Genomic DNA, 18958 nt, shown 5'->3' on the forward strand with positions numbered 1-18958 from the left:
GACAACTTTTACAATGCAGGTCAAGACCACACGTTGACAGTTAAATTTAGCATTTTCAGTGCTATGAAGAACTGTCTTGGTTATGAAAACCAGCCAAGAATCCAAGTGGTTTATTCCATTTCCCAAGGTGAAAGGCTCAGCCAGTTTTAAAGAGTTATATTTTCAAAATGAGCCATCACATTTATTTCTGTGATAATGTGTAATGTTACAATAAAATTTTAGTTACTACTCCTTAGAGATTATTTTTATAAAGCCTTCACAATAAATATCCTATGATTTCTTACTCACATATGACAAAATACAGGGTAATTTTAAAGGATTGCATATAGCTGCCACTTGACAAAACATCACAAAGAAAGGGGAGTTGTTTCAGCCAACAGAATCCTGATCATTGTAATGTCTAGTAATAAATAATTCTTAAAGTAAAAAACTAACTTGTAGATAGCATGAAGAACACACAGCCCATCTGTACATATTTACTCCTACTGAAAAATCTATGAAGTTAATCCTAGAAAATGACGATCCATGTGGTTACCTTTCCATGCTTATCTCTCTTCTACTTTTCCTTACTATTCTATAGCTGAAGGTACATTAAGGAGAAATCTCTGGAACACAGCAGCCAGCTGAACTTCAAATATTGTTGATTAAATAGGTTATAATTGGGAGTCAACAAAATACAACCTGTGTGCAAAGTTTGAACATGGCTTGTTCCTTTTTTCCTTCCTTCCTTCCTTCCTTCCTTCCTTCCTTCCTTCCTTCCTTCCTTCCTTCCTTCCTTCCTTCCTTCCTTCCGTAATTAGAAGTCATTGCTGGCAAGCAAGTAATGGTTTTAACACTTTAAATGAAATGAAAAGAAAGAATCCAACAAAAATGGGATCCCTGGGTGGCTCAGTGGTTTAGTGCCTGCGTTTGACCTAGGGCGTGATCTTGGAGTCCTGGGATCAAGTCCCACATCAGGCTCCCTGTATGGAGCCTGCTTCTCCCTCTGCCTGTGTCTCTGCCTCTCTCTCTCTGTGTCTCTCATGAATAAATAAATAATTTTTTTTAAAAAAAGAATCCAACAAAAAGAACAAATATGCAACAGAGATCTAATATGACTCCCAAAGCCTAAAATATCTACTATCTGGCCCTTTGCAGAAAATGTTTGATGATCCCTTTGTTTTATTGTATGAAAAACCCTATAAAAATATAGTGACTAAGCAAACCACTTTGCCTTCCAGTAACAAGGCTAAGAAGTTCATTATAGTATTTAGAAGAATGATATAATGGACTAAAACTAAAACAAAGTGAGTAGCAGATGAGAAGGAATATAAAACACAGTAATAAGAAGAGAAGGTACTAAAAAAGTATAAAATGGAAAATTGTAGGCTCATTTGGTGAATAGACAAATATATTTACAAGCTTTCAATGAGTTGAAATCACTAGTATACTCCTGAAATTATACCTCATTCTCATAATAAGAAATGTGAGTGACCTCCATATTATGAGCACGGCTTATTAAAGACTATATTTAAGTCTATAATAGTATCCATGAGGGTAGGAATTACATTTATATAGTATCTATTCCAATACTTGGCTCATAGAGTTCAACCATATTTGCTGAACAGATGAAATAAGAGAACTTTACTCTTATTCACTCTAAGAAATAAATTAGTGCTCATAGAGTGCCTTCCATTATTGTGGCATTAACTCCTTAATAATGGTGATAAATAAGACAGCACTGTACACTAATACTCACACCTTGCTCCTCAGTCCTCCATTTTTTGTCTATATTTGGAGGGTTTATAATATTGGTCCCCCAAAGCTTTCCATTTATCTCCAACATAGATATTTATTTCTGTCTTTGTACAACTGTAAGATCTCCTTTGAGAAGAAAATAAAAAGCAAAACAAAATAGAACAACACACACAGACGCACACATTATTATCCCTTCTTCCATCTCTTCTCATGTTATCCACCCAAAGAATTTCTCATTTATGTCTATAGTAACCTTAAAATGTCCAGTGTTAAAATGTTCTTACAGATGGTACAAAATTCCCTCTCTAGCCCCTGGGTTGGCCACAGGGAAGCCACTACTTGGGTAGTAGTTAGAGACTTTGAAGTCTTCATAAGGGTATAGAATGCCTATGAAAAAGAAACATGAACATCACAGACTTCCATGTTCAAAATGCTACAAGCTATACAATGGATTAATGCTAAATCTGGATCCTCTTATACTTAAAAAATATTTTACTGTTTAATCCCGTCACCTTTTTTTCTTACCACTCTCTTTTGTGAAACTTGAGAACCTTTCAGTCAACAATACAAAATAACAATTATTAGAATCAGAAGGCACAGGAATTTAATTGAATCACACAGAACTTGAAAGCCCATAAATTACTACTGTACTACTTGGATGCTTTCCAGGATATGGGAAATGAAAGGAATGACACTATTTTTTAATCATTAAAATAGAAAAAAAATCACCTAAAATTTCAAAAGCAGTCAAGAAATAGAAATGAAAAAGAGGTCTTCCTAATACAAGGTTGTCTTAAGTAAATTTTTTAAGTGTACTTTCCATATGTATGCAGTGCAATCAAACATAAATGGCACTTAGAGAACACTACAGTGGATATTATAACTAGATTATATTTATTTACCATCAATACTTTCCAAGGAGGCCAGAAAACTGTTAAATGCACTTCACTTCCTGTCCAGGGTGTTCACAATCTTAATTAACAGTACCAGACAAAAGAAAAATAAAATGAATGATGTTGAAATGACATCTAATTAAACTAATAGGTTTCAGCTGTGTTCATATTAGTGGTGAATCGAGAGAAAGGAGTATATGGAAAATATTCTAAATAAAACTATATATATATATATATATATATATATATATATATATATATATATATCCTATTTGCCTTAACTGAAGAACAGCATCTGGGAGTGATTGATGTGACAAATTATACCTCTATTGCCAGATGACACATTAAAAAGAATGCTAGATTGGTGACTAGTAGAGCCTTGATCTTCTAGAACCTTCCACTAATCATTAATATGATTTTAGGCAGTCATAAACCTTAACCTTTACAACCCATGTTATGAACTCACCCACTGTTAACATGTGCAGCTATTATGGCAAAGACTACAAAATGTTAATCAAAATACAATGTCTCTTCTTAAGTAGATTATACTTTCTGCTTCCCTACCAGTTAAATGTGGTCTTAATACTGAGTTTTAGACAACAGAATATGAGTGAATATGATGTGTGCCCATAAAATCCTCTACTCCATATTCAGTTGGCATGGAGAGGATTGTGATAATCTGGAAAGCCAAATGTTAAAGACTATGGAGGAGAGTTAAGTTGCCAAACTGTCCACCATCTAAGATTATGACTTGAACCAGAAATAGTTTCTATTGTGTTAACTCACTGAAAATTTCAATATTTTTATTATAACAGATAATACTACCTTAACCAGTATCTTAGTCTGCTCAAGCTACCACAATAAAATGTCACAAACTGGATAGCTCATAAAGAACAAAAATATATTTTTCATAGTTCTGGAGGTTGGATTCCAAGACCAAGGCATAAGTATAGTCACATTTTGGTGAGACCTCTCTACCTGGCTAAAAACTGGGGCTTTCTTGCCGTGTCCTCATATGGTAAAAGGAGGCCTGGGACCGATCTCTCAGGAGCTTCTGTTGTATGAATACTTATCCATTCTATTCATGAAGACTCCATCCCTATGACCTAATCACCTCCCAAAGGCCCTTTTACCAATACTATCATCTTTGAAGATTAGGTTAGGGCATATTGTGTAAACCTGTCAATAGTAAAGAAGGGCGATATCTGTTAACTGAATTTCAGAAATGTGAAGAACACAGAGTCTACTACAGACCAGGAATCATACATTTTCTGGGTCATAAGATGGAACCTGCCAAACAGAAAAAAAGCCATTTGCTAGATAAACTGCCTATGATATTCAACTGCCTTTTGCAGACTAGAGCTTAGGGAATATAGATTCTGTGTCAGGGTCAGAGTAAGGCAGCTACCGTAAAAGTGGAATACTTACACTTTCTAGGTTAAACTATATAAAATAGTCTTATATCCATTTTCTTTTTGTTGTCCTAATATTTATTATTTATTTATTTGCTTGTTTGTTTGTTTATTTATTTATTTATTTATGAATCTAGCACTAGCCAGGCACTATGCTAAACACTAGGATGGCATTGTATGGTGTCCACCCTTATGGATATTAAAATGTTATTGGGATTTTGACAATGGCAAATAAAACACTTTGCTAAATACTATGAACTGGTATGTACTGAATGCCCTGGTGATATAAAAGATGGCCTCCTAAATAATAAATGTTATTTTTTATTCATCACTTTTCATGCATTACACACTGTGCTTCACATATCTTAGTTATTAGCTCCTTGTGCTTTTCCCAACCACCTTATAAAGCTGCTGTTAATATCATACTTTACGGAAGAGTAAAATAAGGGTGAGAAAGGCCATGAAGCTAGTGAATGGCAGAACTGAGATTTGAACTAAATCCTTCAAATTCCAAAGCCTATGCTTAAGAGCCAGGGATGGAGAATGAGTAGAGGAAACGTCAGACATTATTTTGAGAATGTTGTTTAGCTCAACAGGAAATAGTGCTGTGATTCATGATTGATGTCTGTTATGGGTGTGGAACCAGAGACTGACAATAGAAACACCATAACTGACATTATATTTGAAACATGCTACCTTTCATGGCCATACCATGCAAGCAAAATGTGAGGGTGAGGAGAAAGAAAAGTGGAATATGTGTTTTGCTTAAAATAGGTGGGATTAGGAAAGTGAAGTTGAGATCTGAATTAAATGCCGTGTTTGCTTTAATTCATGTTTTCCACCTTTTTTAATACCAGGAATTTATTCTTGATTAGTTTGCTGGTTATAGGGCTAACAACAAACCCCTGAAATGACTGATATCACAGCCAGATGGTCCTGCCACTAAATCCAAATCTAATCTGTTAGTCTGATCTAAATGCAACATATTTTTTTTCCTCAGAGAACACAAAAGGGGTAAATGAAAATATCCTTCTTGAAATGAAACGATTCTTTTACCAGAGAAATTCCACAGAAATATTTAAATTTACACTTTTGTTCAAGCTGTTAGTTTCCTAGCTCACCACAAATAGAATCAGTACATATTGGGTATGAGTGTTATCCAACATGGCTCTGCTCTGTGAGGTTAGGTAACTCCAGTGAGGTTAGAGATCTCCAAGCCATATACTGTTGTTTTTTTTCTTTAAATAGGAACTCTTAAGTTCCATTACATTCATACTCAGGTTACTATTTATTCCTATACAATGCAGGTCTAGGGACAATACATGAGAAGTACTAAACTCAACAAAAATAACATTTTTCTCTCACATGTATGGTTTTAGGATGCTTATAAAATATTAAAATTTTTATAGAACAGTTTTTTTTGTTTGTTTGTTTTTGGGGGTTTTTTTAGAGGGGAGAGAGACAGAGAGAGAGAGACAGAGAGAGAAAAGGCAGTGGGAGAGGGAGAGAGAATCTTAAGCAGGCTCCATGCCCAGCACAGAGCACAACATGGAGCTTGATCTCGTAACTCTGAGATCATGACCTGGTCTCAGGACGTTTAACCCTGAGATCATGACATGAGCTACCCAGGTACCCTATAGAACAGTTTTAAATAAAATAAAACAAATACTAGTCACACCTATCAAGAGTCAGACACAGAGCTACTTATAATTATGTACATAAACTTACATGGTTCTTAGAGTTTTGTTTCCAATGGCTACATAAATTTCAGTGATCATTTATTCCTGAGGGTACCATAGATGGGATTATACATTTGAACAAGATTCTTAATTATGATATATACTGTGTTGTCAGTGTACACAAGGTTTTAATCACATTACTTAGGGAATAAATACAAAGCCAGGAGTTTGCTGTCAGCACAATGATAACTCTATCTAATTAGAGCCAAACATATGACTGAATCTGTTTGTCTAGCTCTGTCAGACGTGCAAGTGCCACTTCTCCAGGGATGATGTGGTTACATTCAAACTGTCAAAAGAGCCAATTGAGAAATATAGTGGTATATTTTGGAAATTACTCATCTGGTTAATTCCTGTGTATAATGTAACTAATATTTGATTTATTTCTGTATATCTATTAATCTAACACATAGTCTAGATATAGAAGGAGTTCAGTATTGTTTTTGAGTAATAAACTTCAAAAAAAATTTAATGACTACATAATATATGAAAAGAAATGAATTAGTGTTTTTGCATTCTTTGTGTAAATACCTAGTAGTGCTCTTGTGAGATAGTTCTATTTTTAACCAAGAAACAGACTCCTAATTATGAGGAACAAACTGATGGTTACCAGAGGGGAGGTTGGTGGGGGATGGGTGAAATAGGTAATGGGGATTATGGAGTACATTTGTTGTGATGAGCACCAGGTGATGTTCAGAAGTGTTGAATCACTAAATTGCACACCTGGAACTAATATTACACTTTGTTAACTGACTGGAATTTAAATAAAAACTAAAAAAGAGACTTCAAAAAGAGAAAGATTCTCAATAGAAAATATTTGCACCAAAGTTTGGAAATTTGAAGTTTCTGTCTTTCCACGCTGATGTACTCTAATCCTCTGATATATTCCTAAAGAAGAATATGCATGTTATCTTTGGCTTCCATTCAGACCCCAGAGAGTCCAATATACTGCATACCTCATCTCCTTCTCAAACTTCTTCCCTAAAATCCTTTTTTCTTATGTGCAGTTTATTTCAACTAGATGTCAAAAGATAATGATTTTGCTAATATCCATCAATATAAGCATAATTAATAAGGTAAGTTTCCAAGGAGTTGTTTACTCATCCATGTATATGTCTAATTGCCATTTTAGGCATTGTGATAAGTATTCTTGAATTTATCCCTATGAACATGATATACCCACTCTGAAGTAATCTGGTCTTATTTTTCAACTTACCTATGTGCTTATATTTTATATTAATTTTGTGAGAACGTTTTTGAAAAGAGATTGGTTTACTATGGAGTTTTATGCACTGCATTAAAAATACTGAAGTGCATATTTATAGTTCTAATGACTATCTTTCAGGAATTAATTTCTGGAGATCACACACACATACACACACAGTGTACAATAAGCATTTCTGAACTACCTTTACAAGATGTGAGCACACCAATTATCCTCAGCAAATGAATTTAGTTTATACAGTTTATCCCTTCTGAAAACAAAATTACTTAGAAATTAGAAAGATTACAGATTTAGGACTCTAGTCATGAAGTTAGTGTGCATTCTTGCATTCTGAAAATACCTCTATGCTGATGCGTAGTGAAAGAGCTACTTCATCAGCAACATGAAGGAATTCAAACATAGAGCTTTTATTCCTCTCAAGCACATATATCACTTTAATTTCCCACCAATTCTAAGAAATTAATCTCCACAGATACACTACTCCTTTCTGTTACATTTTCCTTCATCTTTCAAATGTATAACTGACTGTCTTCTGTATACCTGCTGTGCAGAGAGCCTGTGTCACGCTGAAGGATATTCACAGAGAGCACATATTATGTTCCATGTCTCTTGGGCATGTATAGAGCAGTGTACTGCAAACTTCAAGTTGTAGTTTGAACCATTAATAGGTTATGAGAGCAATTTAAAGAGTGTTGACAGAAATGCCTGGGTGGTTCAATCAGTTGGGTGTCTGATTCTTAATTTTGGCTCAGGTCATGATCTCAGGGTTGTGAAATGGAGCCCTGCCTCAGGCTCTGCTCTTGGTGGAGAGTCTGCTTGAGATTCCCTCTCTTTCTCCTTCTCCATCTGCCTCATCCATACTGTCCTCTCCTTCTCCTCTAAAATAAATAAATAAATCTTAAAAAAAGAATGTTTACAGAATTTCTAAATACATGGAGGGACGCCTGGGTGGCTCAGCAGTTGGGCATCAGTCTTTGGCTCAGGGCGTGATCCTGGGGTCTCAAGATCAAGTCCCACATCAGGCTTCCTGCATGGAGCCTGCTTTTCCCTCTGCCTGGGTCTCTGCCTCTCTCTCTCTCTGTGTGTGTCTCTCAAGAATAAATAAATAAGACCTTTAAAAAAAAAAACATGGACTAGGCTGCAACTGAATTGCAAACACAATTAAAACATTATTGCACATATAGGGCAAAGGATAATTAATAAACTTTTGATTCAGTTTGTGTGTGGTTGTGCATGCATGTGTGGAGTACGTTGCAGTTCAAAATATATTACTTATTCTGGATCACTGTCAAAAAGTTTTGAAAGCCACCTTAATATAAGAAATGAGATCAAGTTGCAGTTTTCATAATGGCAAAGTTGACTTCAGCATCCTATCTAAAGTAGTATTCCCTCTTTATGATCAATATAATCAATATAGTGACAACTATCTTTTCCTTCCTTTGGCTAAACATGCCATAATATAATTTTTTGATAGTTCATGTGATTAATTTCTTTATTCAGGTACTTTTATGTTATTTTTAACTATATGTTACTTTTAACAAAGCTTAATAAAGTGTACTACATAGCCCACTGCATTTGTGAGCATGTCACAAAAATAACAGTAGGAGTTGATCTCAATATAAGAGTTAACATCTCACATGATCAGTAAGTTCACCTCCTTTCTACTCAGGCTATTTGGTAAAGTAAGAGTAAAGAGAGTCAAATGAAATTTTCACGCTAAGTAAATTTAAAAATATGTATGTATTACCCCAATCCATACAATTATTCATAAATCAGACCTAAGGATAAGATCTTTATCATAAATTTTCATTCAAGAAGTTTATTGAACTAAAAACACCATATTGCATATGTATCAAGCACTAAGTGCATATAAACTAACTGTAAATAAACAGTAAGGCTTCCTTGGCAACCTCAAAGAGCAAATTCATTTCCCCACCACAGAGTTGTGTGATTTTATTTCTTTTTTACGTTGGCTATGAGAATGAACATTCATTTGCTTTACTATTTAGCCCTATCACTTTCCAGGTTTTCCAGGCAGGTCAAATCTTAGAGTTGGTTTGGAATTTCTTCTGAGGTTTGTCTTGGTATGTCTTCTCTTTTCTACTGCTACTTTATTTCACCTTTCTGATTGCTTCAGTTATGTTCCCTCTCCTTTCTCATCTCTCAGAAGATATGAGTAAAAACATTATTTAAAAAAATCATTGCTTTGAGGCACCTGGGTGGCTCAGTGGTTGAGCATCTGGCTGGTTGGCTCAGGTTGTGATCCTGAGGTCCTGGGGTCCTCGAGTCCCACACACTGGGTTCCCCGTGGCCTGCTTCTCCCTCTGCCTATGTCTCTGCCTCTCTCTGTATGTTTCTCATGAATAAATAAATAAATAAATAAATAAATAAATACTTTTTTTTTAATCATTGCTTTTTCTCTGAGAGGTGTACGTACCCCCACAGAATCCTCTAATATCTTCATTGCCTGCTAAATCCTTAAATCTTTACCATCTTGTAAATTCTTCAATATTAGCCCTTAATATTATGTTTGTATATATCTGTGTGCAAATCACTATACTGGTTCTCTTTGAAAAAGTAAAATAACGCATTTGTCATGGATATTTCTGATTATCATCATCAGTATTCAATAATCTGGGTTATGTTTGTAAAAATAATTTGCTTCTTGTTGTGATTTTTTTTCCAAATGATCTAAAAAGTTTAAGGTTACAAGTATTTTTCTTAAACAATGACTGAAAGTATTCAGCAATGTGACTCATTTCATGTTCAAATCATAAGAAATATGGATTTTCAGTATGGCTCCCAAGAAATGACATTAATGATTATTTAAATATGTATTAATAATATTTTATATAGGTAAGAATTACAAATGTGTCAGTGGGAGTCCAGATTTAATTCGGTATATGGCTAGCACATACATGGATCTGAGCAAATATTAAGAATTTATCTTAGACAATGGGCTTGTCAGCAGACATCCCATATTGTTGTTAGTTTGATACTGTGAAGAAACACTAAAAAGAGCATTCATACTGATTGTAGAATTGCCTACTTTGGAAATAAGTTCACACAAGGACACCACTTTGTTATAATTTAGTATTTATGGGATGAATTGTGTTCCTCAAAAAGATATGTCCAAGTCCAAATCCCTGGTACCTACAAATGTGACCTTATTTGGAAACAGGGTCTTTGTGGATGTAATCAAGTGAGGTCATAACAGAGTAGGGTAAACCCTAAACTGAATATGACTGATGTCTTTTTGATAAGAGGAAAGGGACACAGACAAGATACACAGGAAAAACATATTGTAACAACGGAGGCAGAGAATGGAGTGATCATCCCCATGCCAAGGACATCCAGGGCTGTCAGCAACACCAGAAACTAAGAGAAAGGCAAGAAGAGATTCTTCCACTAGAGCCTTCGAGAGCATGGGCTTGTTGACACCTTGATTTCAGACTTCTAGCCTTCAGAACTGTGATACAATAAATTTCAGTTGTTTTGAGCTGCCCAGTTTATGGTACTTTGTTATGGCAGTCCTAAGAAACTAACAGAGGTGTGCACTTATAGTGTATACTATTTTTATGCACTCTTCTCATCAATATGTATGGTTCTGCAGCAAGTGTGAGAATGTTAGGATTAAACAACTGCCATAATTCTACAGAAACTCAGAATTTTGGCCACCTTTAGAGTTGTATAGATAATGAAGTTGGGTTTCCTCCATTTAGGAGGAGATAACCAGAAAGGTAATAGTTCTTACCTTTTGCTGAGACTTCAGAAGAATAAATAGTGTAGAGATTATATCTGAGATACTTTATGGTCTTGTCAAAGTCTAATTTAGGGTCAAGCAGGAAAGGTTACGAGCAGAAGCTCCATGGAATCTCTAAGCCTTTGTCTTTCTTCCCTAGTCCCAAAATCAATCTTGTTTATACACTGTGTAGGTCAATGCCAGGGCAAATGGGAAAGAACATCCACTCATCTGAAGGAAAAAAACTACTCTCACTAGGGTTTATTTTACTGTATTCTTTACTTTTGCATAGAAGGGCACCCCTTGGAACAGTCTCCTTGATATCATCAAGTATCTACTTCATGACCTACAAAATGCAAACTGGCTCCATTCCTATCTAAAATGACATTCTCGGGCAGCCCAGGTGGCTCAGTGGTTTAGTGCTGCCTTTGGCCCAGGGCATGATCCTGGAGACCCAGGATCAAGTCCCACATCGGGCTCCCTGCATGGAGCCTACTTCTCCCTTTGCCTGTGTCTCTGCCTCTCTCTCTGTTTCTCAAATAAATAAATAAAATCTTTAGAAAAATAAAAGTAAAATGACATTCTCCCCTTCCTCTTCCATCTCAAAATTCTTATGCCTCATTTTATAATCACCTGACTTATTGACCTTGAAGCACTAACTAAAGGTTTCCCACAAAGATTTAATTAAAGTATGCAAAAGAGAGAAATTATTCCATGTGTATATCTTAGGTCTATTATCTTTTATTTAAAAGTTCCATTGGAGCATAAGCTCATTTTACCCTTTTAATGTGATTTATTTCTCTCCTATTTTTTATCTTTGATTTCTAATAGATATAATTGTAGCTAATGAAAAATAAAAGGTAATCCCAAAAGATACTTCTGGTATTTTATTTATATAGATTTTTTTTTTTTTTTTTTTTTAGTTCTTATTTATATAGATTTAAAAGACAGACTTTACTTCCAGTGCCAATCCAGAATTTAAAACTTCACAATCTGGCCACGAACTACCTCAGAGAAAATTTTTGGTAAATCCATGTTTAGATAGTATATTGAGAGGGATGCCTGGGTGGCTCAGCAGTTGACTGTCTGCCGTGGGCTCAGGGCATGATCCCAGAGTCCCGGGATCAAGTCCCACATCGGGCTCCCCGCATGGAACCTGCTTCTCCCTCTGCCTATGTCTCTGCCTCTCTCTGTGTGTCTCTCATGAATACATAAGTAAAATCTTAAAAAAAAATAGCATATTGAGAAATGGCAAAAATTAAAGGAAATATATTTATTCACTATGATGTAGCATACCACCATGTTGTGCACATTTTGCCATACACACAATATTATTTAATTCTATTTACTTTGTCAGACAGATGTCTATATCTACTGAGACACATAAAATGCTACAGAGCTAGGAAAAGAAAAGGTGGTTCTGGTTTGTATGGCATTAAGTCTATGTTCTTTCTACTCTTCCATCCTACTACCAGATGTACAGTAAACATTCACGCACATGCACCACTCAGAGAAAAACACCATATATACAAAATGTAATCCAGGGATTAAGAGCACTGCCTCAAGAGTTAGTTTCCTTGGATTCAAGTCATAGTTCTATATATTACTTATGTCTTCTTGGCAAATTAATTAGTCTTTATGTGGCTCACGTTCTTCCTCTATAAGATGGGGTTAATAATAGTACATTTTTGTAGGCTGTTGTAAACATTAAATGAGTTAATTTATCTACAGTATTGAGAAAATACCTGCCACATAGCAAGTATAAAAATTAGTGTTATCTTATTCATACACCTGCAAGTATTAGTTTATTCATATAAACGCAAATACTTATGTGTCTATATTATAGAATCATCAGGGTGTTGATTATATAAACTACAAAATATAAAACACAAAATGCCCAATTTTATTGTCAATATAAAATGCTTTGTTTTCACAAGACTTCATGAGTCAAATCACTATGTATGAATATGGCAAAAAAAATTGCTCAGGGGAGTTTTTTTTAGCATAGATACATTATAAAATCCCAGTTATAAAAATTTAACAATAAATCAGGGTTATCTTTAAAAGTTACTGTAGAATACTCATTTTAACATATATACATACATTTAAAACATAATAAACTATGGCAAAGCTAGGGAAGCTGTATAAATTGATAGAAAATATGTTCAATTCTAGGATATTTGAATTTAATGTAATCTCTACCCCATTATGGTACAGCCCAGACTAATCATCAATCAGTAGGTGATTGCTATTATATCTAAAAGAGGCTATTACTTTAATATAAGTCATACTTTTTTATGTATAGTATACTCTCTGGCATATAGTCAATACTCAGTAAATATTTAATGGATTTATTGACTAGGTCATAAGGAAATTATATCAATAAGAATGACATAATTTTCACTATTTAGCATTCAAACATGTGGAGAACTATTTGATAGCATCCTTGCCATATTTCTTGACCCAAATCATTTTCCTTCAGAGAAATAAAAAGCCAATTTAGGGCCTCAATTGCTATGCCAACTAATACTAATATACATCAATTCTTGTTTTTACTCTCAGTCTAAGACAGACTCACCTATAATATGAAGAGAAAACTATACATCTCTTTAGTCCAAAATGTCCCTATCTAGCATCCTGACCTTTAAGAAGAACTTTGAGAATTATTGTGTTACCTCTGTCTTACCAGATATGCTTCACAGGTGAGGCAAAAAATTCTTAGTTGGTATATGGTTCAGGAATATCCTCTGAGTTAATAATCAAGTAATCTTTGGTTCATTTCAGTTTCTTTTCCTTTTTTCCCTTCAACTTATTTATCATTCAAAAAGACTTTGTGAAAGGTAATGGCAAAAAAGTTTTGAAAGATCTACAAAGTTGTAGTGAAATTATGTATATGGTATTGAACACTTCCTCACAGGTCATGTCACATGTGAGGAATTTTACTAGTCACAGTGAAACATTGGGGCCATCTGTTTAATTCTATTAATAAGGTACTTTATTCATATGTAAACTTTTGGACTATGAGAATTTTCATTTTGGAGGCCTCTCCATTCCATTATATATTCTATTTCCCCAAATATAGACCTGTATAATTAAAGGACCTTCCAACAGGATAGCAAATCAACCCTACAATATTAGATGAGTTATAATAGATATAGCAAATATTGGCAATGCTCACACCCACATCACCACCCTTCAGTGTGCACTCCTCATCCCTTGTCCAGGTTATCTACATGACTTGAGTTTTCTGTTTTTTTTGTGTGTGTATATATTTGTTGTTTTCATTTTAGCTGGAACCTTGGCAGGTGAGGATAGACAGGCAGGCCAAAAATACAGGACAATGAACATCTCCTAGGGAGGACCCTTCAACCAATATTCTCAGAAACTGGTGAGTAAATACACCAGCCTGCCCTTGCCATGAATAGATATATCTGAGGCATACACTTTGCAGCACTTTCCAGGGGGATTGAGTTTCAGCAGTCTCCGGTGTGGAAGCTATCAGCCATCCCCTCTGTTATATCACTTCTCTGCTTCCATACCAGTGTTCCCTGCATTTTCCAAATAAAGTACTTGCACTTTAATTCTGCTTCTGGAAGACCAAAACTTAAACTATGTGCCTCCACATTCTTTAAATAAACACTTGCTAAATATCTTGTATGTTCTACTTACTAGAAATACAGCAGTCAATAAAATGGTCAAAGTCCCAGCTTTAATGGAACCTTCCATTCTGGTGGATAAAATTTTTTTAAAAAATAATACGGAAAGAGGAAAACACAGACGTGTGTGTGTGTGTGTGTGTGTGTGACAGAGAGAGAGAGAGAGAGAGAGAGAGAACAAAGGGATAGGAATTAAGGGAATGCAAGGATGAGGAACTGAATTATGATGACCAGGGAGATGACGCTGATAAGAAGATACTGGAACAGAGACCAAAAGAGATGAAGAGGCTACGCATGTGAATGTTGGCAGAAGAAATGCGCTAACTGGGATCCCTGGGTGGCGCAGCGGTTTGGCGCCTGCCTTTGGCCCAGGGCGCGATCCTGGAGACCCGGGATCGAATCCCACGTCGGGCTCCCGGTGCATGGAGCCTGCTTCTCCCTCTGCCTATGTCTCTGCCTCTCTCTCTCTCTCTCTCTCTCTCTCTCTGTGTGTGTCTCTCATGAATAAATAAACCAAATCTTAAATAAATAAATACTTTGGTTTATATGACAAATGAAATGAGAAGCCATAGAAGGCTCTAATAAGAGAAGTAATGACCTGACTTCAGTTTTATTATCATCACACTGGCAGTAATGACAACAGCTTGTAGAATACTGGGCACATTTTGAAGGCAGAGCCAATAGGAGTTGCTAATGGTTGGAAATGAAGTAGGAAAAACTAATAGGATTCAGGAATAGTCTCAAATTGGGGGGGGGGGGTTGTTTGTTTTTGTTAATTTTTGTTTTTATTTCAGCAGCTGGATAGCAGAAGATAAGGAAACTCCAGAAAGATTAGGAATTTGATCATGAACATGTTCAGTTTAAGCTCTATCTGAAATCTAAATACTCCAAGTTGAATATGCAGATAGGCATAAGAATCTAGAATCTTAAGAGCTAAGGGCTAGAGATGTACATTTTAGAGTTGTCCTCAATCAGAGGTAAACTAAAAGTGAGAAGACTTGATGGCATCATCAGGAAATAGTGTACACAAGGAAGATAAGACTGAGGTCTGAACACTCCAACATTCACAGGTCTGGACAATGAGGATCGACTAGTAAAGGATACTGAGAAGCAGGAAATGAAGCAAGGAGAAGACCACAATGGAACCATCTGTAGTTCTGTCTACTTTCCTGTAAATACAAACTTTATAAAATGCACATATAGTCCTGTTAATTAAAAAAAAAAAAAATGAAACAGGTAAAACTTTGTGTTCCAAAAGTAGCAAAAATATCAAAATGTTTTACTAAAATTCACAGTAAGGGGGCACCTGGGTGGTCCAGTTGGTTGAGCCCCTGATTCTTGGTTTCAGCTCAGGTCATGGATTCAGTCGTGAGATCAAGCCCAGCATGGGACTCCAAGCTCGGCACAGAGATTCTCTCTCTTAAGATTTTCTCTCTCCTTCTCCCTCTGCCCCTCCCTCCACATGCACTCTCTCTCTCCCTCTGTCCCTGCCTCTCTCTGTTTAAAATAAATAAAATCTTGGGATGCCTGGGTGGCTCCATGGTTGAGCATCTGCCTCTGGCTCAAGGCGTGATCCCCGGGGTCCCAGGATCAAGTTCCACATCAGGCTCCCCAGACTGAGCCTGCTTCTCCCTCTGCCTATTTCTCAGCCCCCCTCTCTGTGTCTCTCATGAATAAATAAATAAAATCTTCAAAAAATAAAATAATAAAATAAAATAAAATAAATATTTAAAAAATAAAAAATAAAATTCACAGTTTTTTAATATAATTTAATATTACACTCAATATAAAATAAAGAAGTTTTTTTTCTGTGAATTGTTATATATATTTAAGATTTTATTTTTACTTATCCATGAGAGATACAGAGAGAGGGGCAGAAGTAGAGAAAGAAGCAGCAGGCTCCCAGCAGGGAGCCCGATGTGGCACTGGATCCTCAGACCCTGAGCCTAAAGCACTCAACTGCTGAGCCACCCAGGCATCCCTAGGCCATATATATTTAGATTTCTTTAAAAATAGATATCACCAGGGAACAAATACATAAAGCTAAAGTTAAGATAAATGTAGTACATAAAAATCACTAGGTTAAGTTGCTCAAAAAAGATTTTATATTTGTGTGTGTGTGTGTGTGTGTGTGTGTGTGTGTGTATAAATACACAGATCCAAGGGGGCCAAGAAGGAATCTACATTTAAATAGGAATCCTGATAATTTTCATTTTATAGATGAGAAAAACAAAATAGGGTCTTCAGGAGATTAAGTTATACATATTCTTACAGCTACTAAATGGTAAAAGTAACATCTGAATGCAGCTAATAGAAGGAAGATACATAATTACACATTAAAGTAACAATTATTCTTTCAGAAGAAACTAAGAATGGCATGATGTATATGATTAAAAACCATCAAATGGAAGTACACAAGTATAAATGGTATAATGGAAAAGAAAGAAGTATCTGTGATTTTGCATCCAAACTCTATCACTTAGGTGTTGCCATAAGCAACACTTACTTAACTTACCTAAACCTCAATCTCTTCATCTGGGAAATGGGAACAGTATCAATCCTCACAGTGCTCAAACTGTGTTTTTCAAAACTCAAAAAATACATTGGTTTCTTAATCTAGAATGTGCGCAGTTTTGAAGCATGAAATCATTGTTTCTCATACACACACAAAGCATTTGCATTACTGTATAGATACATAAAAATTAATCATTAGAAGGAAAATTAAACGTTTCCCAATAAATGGATGCAAACCAAATAGCATCTTATATTCAGAGTCAGTTGAATGTAAGCACCACTTAGGTGGCCAGATGTCTTCCTCAGCAGTTACATGTTGTCTTCATACTTTGGTCTAGTACTACTGAAACACATTTACCACTATATCCAGGTTCTGTGAATCAGCACCCCTACTTTTTCTCTCTTAGTCATTGGAAGAAACAAGCTTCATTTAGTTGGACTCAGTGAAATGAACCTTTATTTTTCTGTAGATCTATCTGAAGATATGTACAATTATACAAGGTGAACAAAATAAAATCATTCAAGAGGTAATAACTATCTTCCACATTGTAGCAAATATCCCTCCAGAAACACCAGAAAGATCACCAAGGCATTATCAATTTCATAAAACATGGAAGATATAAGTGAATTTAATAATTAGCCATGATCCTTTGGTCACCAGTCAGTGACCAGCCTTTAAATTAGAATACATCATCTATACAGACATTAGAATGACTTCCTTCAGCACTCTACCATCCATTAGCCACCTTTTTCTAAAGTAAGGAACATTATATCTCATGAAGTAATTCTTCATGTAAAGGCATTAGCTAATATCTATTCATTAGCTAAGAAAGAGGGAATTATATTTCAATGAATTCAATTAACATAAATGCCAATGGCACAATTTGTAAAAACTGCTAAAAATCTCTGGAGAAAAGGGACAAGAATAAATAATGATAGCAATGACCAACAGTTCACCCTTACGAGTGCTAACTATATGTAAGACACTATAAGGTCTTTGCATCACTCAAATTAATAGTCAAAACAACTTAAGAAGCATTATTTTTTCAAGCATACTTAGAGAAAAAGAATTAAGGACTTCAGCTGCCTAAGCTCACCTAGAGAGTAAATAGTGAAATCAGGTTAGATGAACCAATGCCAGAATCTGCACTCTTACCCTCCTGTTTACTCTCTTTTAGTTGAGTTCTATTCTTTGTCCTATTATGTCTATGTCATGCTAATTTTCACATTATCATGCTAACATTGGTAATCAATAACACAGCAAATAGTATTAAGTATTTGTTGCATTATCATTACTATCCCCAGTCAGAAAGATATAATTAGGACCTTTTCTAAATACGGAAAATAGAATAGTTCAATATTAGCTTTAACAAAAACTTAATGGAAGTTTGTTTTTTTTAATGCAATTTTATAAATATGTAGTAACTAGAAATTTTTATTCAAAGTAATTGTAACAAAAATATCCACTTTTATTTTTAGTCACCTGAAGTTATCTTTCATAGGTTTGGTTTGGAAGAGGAATAAATCTATTCACATTACATTTTGACACTCTGGAAACCATGTGTAATTTTAGTATATGAGGAAAGGTTCTTTTAGTGGAAGGTACTATGTTCTGGATAAAATCTCTATAGTTCATCCAGGCAATTCATCTTGCTTCCCAAAAGTTCTTAATTTCAGCCATCCCAAGATGATTACAGTTAACAAAGCTTTTGGCAAGGGAAGCCTTAGACACAAGTTTTAGATTACTTCTCCCCAACCTAGTTGGTAGAATGGGAAAATCTTGTATTAAATGCAATGGTTCTGTTAATACACAGCAAGGGAGAAGCCATTTATTCAGCCAGATATTCTAACTTCAGTTGTTCCCCAGAGTAAAAAACGGGCACTTTGAGAAATTCATTCACTTTTTCAGACCTCTTGGGAAGTTTGCAAGATCTGCTCCAATGTGCTAAATGGCACCCCAGTGAGCTCTGAAAATGCATGTATCTAACACAGTACCCAACTCACTTTTTAGATGTAGTTTATACTTTAGGGGAAGCATCT

At 35.3% G+C, this 18958-nt stretch overlaps 1 protein-coding gene across 10 annotated transcripts in view; it reads right to left on the reverse strand.

Annotated features, from left to right (window-relative positions):
* The window catches only part of LINGO2 (leucine rich repeat and Ig domain containing 2), a 1123953-nt gene that overhangs the window by 932271 nt on the left and 172724 nt on the right, over positions 1–18958 (reverse strand). The window lies entirely within an intron of this gene.

This window comes from Canis lupus, chromosome 10 (assembly GCF_048164855.1).
Source record: "Canis lupus baileyi chromosome 10, mCanLup2.hap1, whole genome shotgun sequence".
Classification (NCBI taxonomy): domain Eukaryota; kingdom Metazoa; phylum Chordata; class Mammalia; order Carnivora; family Canidae; genus Canis; species Canis lupus.